Source organism: Rhinolophus sinicus, chromosome 17 (genome assembly GCF_057876585.1).
Source record: "Rhinolophus sinicus isolate RSI-liver-muscle chromosome 17, RSI-T2T, whole genome shotgun sequence".
Classification (NCBI taxonomy): domain Eukaryota; kingdom Metazoa; phylum Chordata; class Mammalia; order Chiroptera; family Rhinolophidae; genus Rhinolophus; species Rhinolophus sinicus.
In genome coordinates this window covers 138,805,704-138,813,188 of record NC_142517.1, presented here as the reverse complement: position 1 = coordinate 138,813,188, position 7,485 = coordinate 138,805,704, and the positions used below count along the sequence as shown (strand labels likewise).

The 7,485-nt window shown below is 35.3% G+C and overlaps 2 pseudogenes; one reads left to right on the top strand and one right to left on the bottom strand.

Moving 5' to 3' along the window:
• The first annotated feature begins 2,422 nt into the window (after positions 1–2,422).
• LOC109449537 (PRELI domain containing protein 3B pseudogene) lies at positions 2,423–3,066 on the top strand (annotated as a pseudogene).
• Positions 3,067–5,420: 2,354 nt separating this feature from the next.
• LOC109449541 (large ribosomal subunit protein uL16-like) lies at positions 5,421–6,765 on the bottom strand (annotated as a pseudogene).
• Between the last annotated feature and the right edge of the window lie 720 nt (positions 6,766–7,485).

The window sequence follows — 7,485 nt, the reverse complement described above, 5'->3', positions numbered from 1 at the left end:
TGCACAGGGATTTCCAAGAAACTTAAACATAGAGAAAAAAGTTATCAATAGTATTTTTAGTCTGTTAGGAGCAATGTTTACTCCAGTGACAAATGACCTTGAATCTTTTGAGTAGGAGAGTAAAATACAAACAGTCAGGAGTGGATTACCTAAAACTATTCCTAACCTGAAAATATTTCTATCTGTATACTTCGTGCATCTTCACATGGAAGGGACATAGAGGGATGAAGAAGAAATTCGAAGCTGATTCAGAAGAGTTAGTTTTTCTATGACCCAAACTTTTGGCTACAAATGAGATTTCCTGAACAAAAATTATCTTCCTAAATAATAGGGAAACACATTTTAAAAGCATATCTGGGTCCCTGCTTTTGAAAGTAGACAATATTATATCAATCTTTACAAATAATAGCTGACTTAGTAAATAAATTAAAGTAAGTACATATGGATGAAATTTCCTTGACATTATTTAAAAATAATTAAGAGAGGGAAATATTTGGGCTAGAAAGCATTTGGGATTTTATTGACTATACGCAGTTTGTGAAATCACTGGAGATGCTTAATGAGCTTAAAATGTGGGCATGTTGGTACATCCTCCTTTTGGATTAATTTTTTTACTACTAGAGCCTGGTGGGTCTACATTGCTCCAATCTAGCGTCAAGAATATCTTCCTTTGAGAAAGAACCCTAAAGCTAGCCATGGACCACATCCATAGCGTCCTTAACTACGGGAAATCCTGTGAATACAAAAGATGGCAGGAGAAGGAGCACACGTAGTAAAAACATCATAATGTTACAATTTTTCTCATGAGTTGACTTGCTTGTAGAATCAGTATGAGAAAAATGACTTAAATTTTGGATTTATAATCAAAGTAAAATTTGTTGCGACAAAATGGATGGATCTTGAGATTATTATACTAAGCAAAATAAATCACAAAGAAAAAGTCAAGAACCATATGATTTCACTTATACATGAGATATAAAACTGAAAGCAACAAAAGAACAAGACAAACAAAGAAACAAAAACTCATGGACACAGACAATAGTTCAGTGTTTACCAAAGGGTAAGGGGGTAGGGGGTGATAGATAAGAGCAAAGGGGGTCAAATATATGGTGATGGAAGGAGAACTGACTCTGGGTGGTGAACACACCCAGATATATAGATCATGTATTAAAATATTGTACCCTTGAAACCTATGTAATTTTACTAACCATTGTCACCCCCAATAAATTTTAATTTAAAAAAAAAGGAAAAACAATTTTTTTCTAGTGATCCAAATGATCTTCAGTTCACATATTCTGCTAGAATAACATAATCGTTGGGAAATAGTTTAAGGAATTTACAAATAGTAATAGTAAAAGACCATGAACTCTTACTCATTTCTGTGTCAATCATATTCTACAAAATGCTGATTACTGTGGGCACTATTTTCTTAAGTGTAAGGTCCAAGGACTTTACCAAACAAAAACTGATTTTTAGAAAATAACCAAAAAATATAATAGCTTCCCAATATCAATGACTAAGATTACAATTCAGTGTTTAGAATACACCTGAATATCAAATTTTCCATTCCCCCAAAACACTTTGTAGGTCAGAAGATATATCTACATTAGTAATTGCTTTGTGACAAACCTTAGAAATAATTTGGCATTTTACCTAATTTAACACAATTAAAATCTTTTGGAACAACTAACTGTCCAGCCCAAAACAAATGTCAAATGCCTTTGGAGTTCATAAAGAAAAGGGTCAGTATAACTGGAAGAAGTGAACTGGAAGAGATAAGACTTGCAATGGAGCTTGAGAGCTGGACCTTGAGGACTAGAAGAGGCAAAAAGATGAAAAAGAAAGTATGACACAATGCAAAGAGTGAAGAACAGTAATCAAAGCACAAAACAGTTTGCTGATGACAGAGAGATTAACTTGACCAGAGTGAGGAGTGCTTTTGAGGAAACTGAAATACGAGGGTGAACAAATTGTAAGAAGACTGTGTAAGACCATAGTAAAAAATGTGGAATATTTGAAATTTCCAATCATGACAAGAAATGCCTTTAATGATCCTCTCACTGACCCTAAAAATATCCTCCAGTGAAAAGAACTGAATTATGGGGTCCCATCTGATTAATATTTTTAATCATCACTTCAACAATATAAGTTATTTTCTGCCACTATTCTTTTTCAAACCAAAGGCTGCAAAGCAAGTGAGAACCTGTCAGGATGAACCAAATAGCTGCAATTTCAAGGACATCTGGACACTGACAAATGAAGAAAACTAAATTTCTAATATTAATTCACTTTTGCTTCAAGAGTTCCAGGTATTCTTGCTGTGTGTTTTATGTATTTTTCATAAAGTTAAAAATAATAGATACTGCTGCATTTTTTGCTGTAGCTGAATTCTTTATTTTCATGTAAGTAGGCTCTGGACCATATGAAAACACCAAACCAGCTCTTTGTCTCTGTGCTGCTGGGATATCACGCAGGCCCCAGCACCACGAAGATCTGGACTTCAGGGCAATTCTTTGACCACCTATAGGAAACGGTTACAACAGCTGCAATGCAGAAATACCCAAACTCTATGAACCCAAGTACGGTTGCAGCTGATGTATTGGACAGACATATAGATCCTTCTGGAAAGTTTCACAGCCATAGGCTTCTCAGCAGAGTGGGGACTGCCTTCCATTGTTATCTCTTGTTGGTGCAGCAAGAACTAAAATATATGTGCAAGAACATTCTGTAGTTGATTCTGTAGAGAAAACAGTGGAACTGAAATCCACGAATATTTCATTTACAAATATGGTTTCAGTAGATGAGAGACGTATATATAAACCACATCCTCAGGACCCAGAAAAAAATGTTTTGACTTGAAAAGCCATAATCACTGTGAAAGGAGTCAGTCTCAGCACTTATCTTGAAGGACTGATGGCAAGTACGGTATCTTCAAATGCTAATAAAAGCTGAGAAGCAATGGAAGGGGTGATACATAAATTAAATGCTGAAACTGAAGAATTGACAGCTTTGGCAAGAGGGAACATAAGGATACCGATGGCAGCAACAGCATTTGTAGAGGAATGATGATGAACGTTGGTATACAACACCCAGGACCCAGGGTCTCATTAGCTGGCAGTGTATTTATACAATGGAGTATTATGCAGCCATAAAGAAGAATGAAATCTTACCATTTGCAACAATATGGATGGACCTAGAGAACATTATGCTAAGTGAAATAAGTCAGACAAAGACAAATACCATGTGATCTCAGTTATATGTGGAATCAAAAGAAAAGAATAAATGAATGAACTAATCAGAAACAGTCTCAGAGACATAGAGGAAAAACTGAGGGTTGCTAGATGGGAGGGGGGTGGGGTTAAGGGGGAAGGTGAGGGGATTAGAAAGTACAGTCGGTAACCACAAGATTGCCCCGGGGACACAAAAGTCAATTGGGGGAATGTAATCAATAATGTAAAGATTTTGTAGGGCATCCGATGGACACTTGTCTCATTAGGGCGACCACCTCAGGGATGATGTAGATGCCTGATCACTGCACTGTACACCTGAAGCTGAAGCTGAACAATAATGAATGTCAACTACAATTATATATATATATATATATATATATATATATATATATATATATATATATATAATTGTAATGTATAACATATATATGGAGAATATACAAGAATATACAAAAAGTGGAGTACAGCATTAGGAATAGAAACGTTGGAAATGTAATGACTGTATGCGACGTCAGAGGGGTAGTAGATGGGGGGAGGGGGTTATCACAGTGTGTGGGATATAAATGATAAACGTCTAACTATTACATTATTTTGTACACCTGAAACTAATAAAAAATGCTAAACAAAAAAGAGTAAAATAAAAAATACAACTATACTTTAGGTAGAATATTTTTTTTTTTAATAAGCTGAAGAAAGCCTATGTGACTTTTATTCAAAACAAAGAAGTACAGGGCTTCTAAATAAAAGGGATCATCTGAAATAGTGTTTGAAATGACTGTCTGGTTTTGAGGGTTCCATTATTTATGTGAAAAATTAACTTTTTTTTTTTAAGTACTTGGAAATTAGTGTTAGCATGTTAAAGCACCTTAAGGCAGACTTTTAAAGCTTTTCATGCACAACGCCAGGAACTCTACCTGGCTTTGAACCAACTGCAGAACAAAGCAGAGCCACCTCTTAAATATACACAATTGCCCTTTGCAGCAAACTTTAAGAGGGAACTCACTTTAAAAGGAGAAATTGTATCTTTTTAAAAGACATTAATTTGTATAAAATAACTTCCTCTGCTATAAACCACCATTTACAACCACACTTTTAATTTGGTACTTCAATGACATTTTTGGAGTGAAAAATATGACTAAAGTAATACAGAATGCCAATCAAAAACTATGATTTTATTGTATTAAAGAGTACTGCATTGATTTGCTAAAGTTTTATAACTAAGTAAAAGTATTTCCTTCCTTGGATTTGTACGTTGTGACTTAGTATGCTGTATCGTGGACTGGTTATGTTAACTGAAAGAATAAAGTCATTATCTGAATTTTGCAGCACTCTAAAAAACTACTAAACTACTAGAAAAGCCAAGTTCGAGCTCCTCTTTGCTGGTGGAGAGTCCTTGTCGTCCGTTTTGTGGATGGAAAATCTTTCAATAGCTCAGAATACAAACATTTACTTCTACATGAAATGTACACAGCTACACCTCTAGGTCTGTTAGTATTCCAAAAACCAATGCCATTGTCCTTCAAAAATTTAAATGGTCCCTATGTGCCACAGCTCTCAGGCCTGGATTTTAGAATTATAAATAGTTCATTTGCTATAAAAATTTTCCTTTACCCACCCTTACGAGCACAAGCAAATTTCTCATCTTAAATAATGTCAAGTCTACATACCTGCTTCAAATACCATTCTCTTAGAAAGAGAGTGTTCTGACTAAACCTTATTCAACACTTCCATCACAAAGAGATATTAAAGTGGTCTCCTGTAAAACTGGCAGGTCATGTACAACTGGATTTCAAGAATAGAGAAAACCGAAGAGATAATATTATTGTATAGAAAAATGCCTAAAACTGTTGCTTAGTTTCATGTCGTATTTAACATTTTTAATTCTATTTTTTAACATCAAATTTCTACATGCATACTTTTCTGAGTTACAGTTTTATAACCATCAACTGAATCAAAATATAGATGACAATATGCTTTCGTCACCCTCAAAATTCCCTTGTGCCCCCTACTAAATCAATCTCTTCACCTATTCCCAACCCTAGATATCCACTGCTCTATCTGTCCCAGTAGTTTTCCCTTTTCTAAATAAAATGTAAATGGAATAATAGAATATGCATGCTTTTGTTATGATTTTTTTCTGACAAGAAGTAATTTTTATTGGTAGGTGTAAAGAGGGCGCAGTGCCAAGACTCATGAGTGTAGGGCCTGCCATTTGTCCAGGGGGCCATGATTGCGGATGTATTTGACCTCACAGCCATTTTTTAGCCAGCATGTCTTCAAACTCATCGGCATTAAACTTAGTAAAGCCCCACTTCTTGGAGATGTGGATCTTCTGGCAGCCAGAAAACTTGAACTTGGCCCTGCCTAGAGCCTCAATCACATGCTCCTTGTTCTGCAGCTTGGTGCGGATGTTGACTTGGTCACTGTGCCCTGGAGCTTTCCAAAGGCACCCCGCATAACTGTCTGGAGTCTGTCAGCCCCAACACAGGCCAACATCTTACTGATGCAGATGACGTGGAGGGGGTGGAGCCGAACTCGGATGTGAAAGTCATCTTTGTCACAGCTTTTCACCATGTACTTGTTGGCACAAATACGGGCAGCCTCCAGAGCTTTGGAAGAAAGCTGCTCATATTCATCTGACACGATGTGGCCACAGAGTGGGAACTCATCCCCTTTTGCGGATCTTGGCATCAGGGACACCTCGACAGAAGGGAGACTTTGGATACCACTTGTTCTTACAATAACGGTAACATTGGGCTTGCCGGCAGCCCATGGTGACACCAGGAACTTCAGTTGCGCACGGAAGCGGAAAGAGCTGTTATGATTTTTTTTTCACTTGACATAATGCTTTTGAGATTCACTCATCTTGTTGCATGAATCAGTAATTTGTTACTTTTTTTTTTTTTTTTGCTGTGTAATATTTCATTGTAAGTATGTATCACAGTATATTTATACTTTCAGCAGTTGATTGACATTTAGGTTATTTACACTTTGGGAAAGTATAAATAAAGCTACTCTATATATTAAGGTAGAGCTTTGTGTAGACATTTGTTTCATTTCGCTTGGGTAGATTCTTTGAATGGAATTTCTAAATCAAATAACAAACATATGTTTGATTTTATAAGAAAATTAAAAACTCTTTCCCAACATAGCTGTGCTGTTTTGCATTCCCACCAGCCATGCATGAGAGTTCCAGTTGCTCCACCTCCTTGTCAGCACTTGGTATTATCTTTTTTGTTGTTTGTTTGTTTTTAACTTTGGTTATCACATTGTGGTTTTATTATATTTTGCATTTCCCTATTGATTAATGGTGTTGAATATCTATCCATGTGTTTATTTGACATCTGCCTCTCTTCTTTGGTGAACTGTTTGAATCATCTCCTTGTTTTTTATGTGGTTGGTGGTTATCTTATTGTTGAGTTGTGAGAATTCTTTATACAATAGTTCTGAATACAAGTCCATCACCAAACGTGTTTTGCAAATATTGTTTTCTCAGTTGGTATCTTCTCTTTTATTGCCTTAACATCTTTTTTTTTTTTTTAACAGAAGTTTTTCTGTTGAAATCTAAAATTTTTTTTTTTTTTCTTTTTATGGTTTCTGCTTTTTATATATAATCTAAGAAATATTTGTCTCACCCAAGGTCACAAAGACAGTTTTCTTATGTTTTCTTCTAGAAATTTTATAGTTTTAAGTCATGGTTTTAGGTATGAGATACATTTCTAGTTAATTTTTATAAATGGGATGAGGAATAGGTTGACATTAATTTCTAGCACTCTATGGGGTATTCCAGCACCATACAGTAATTCTACCTGCTTTGCTGGGGATACATTCCAAGACTCCCAATGTATGCTAAAACCCAGACAGTACCAAACCCTATATATTCTATGTTTTCCTATACATGAATACCTATGATAAATTTTAATTTATAAATTAGGCACAGTAAGAGATTAACAACAATAACGAATAATAAAATAGAACAATTATAACAATATACTGTTATAAAGCTTATGTGAATGTGGTATCTCTATTTCTCAAAATATCTTATTCTGTACTCAGCCTTCTTTTGGTGATGATGTGAGATGATAAAATGTCTTATATAAAAATCAAGAACTTTTACCTTTTTAAATAAAGCAAGCGCTTCATGGCTTTAGCATATCCAAATTGCCAGCATCACTACTCTTATGTTTGGGGCCCTTGTTAAGTAAAATAAGAGCTAATTGAACACAAGCATTGCCATACTATGACAGTGGATCTA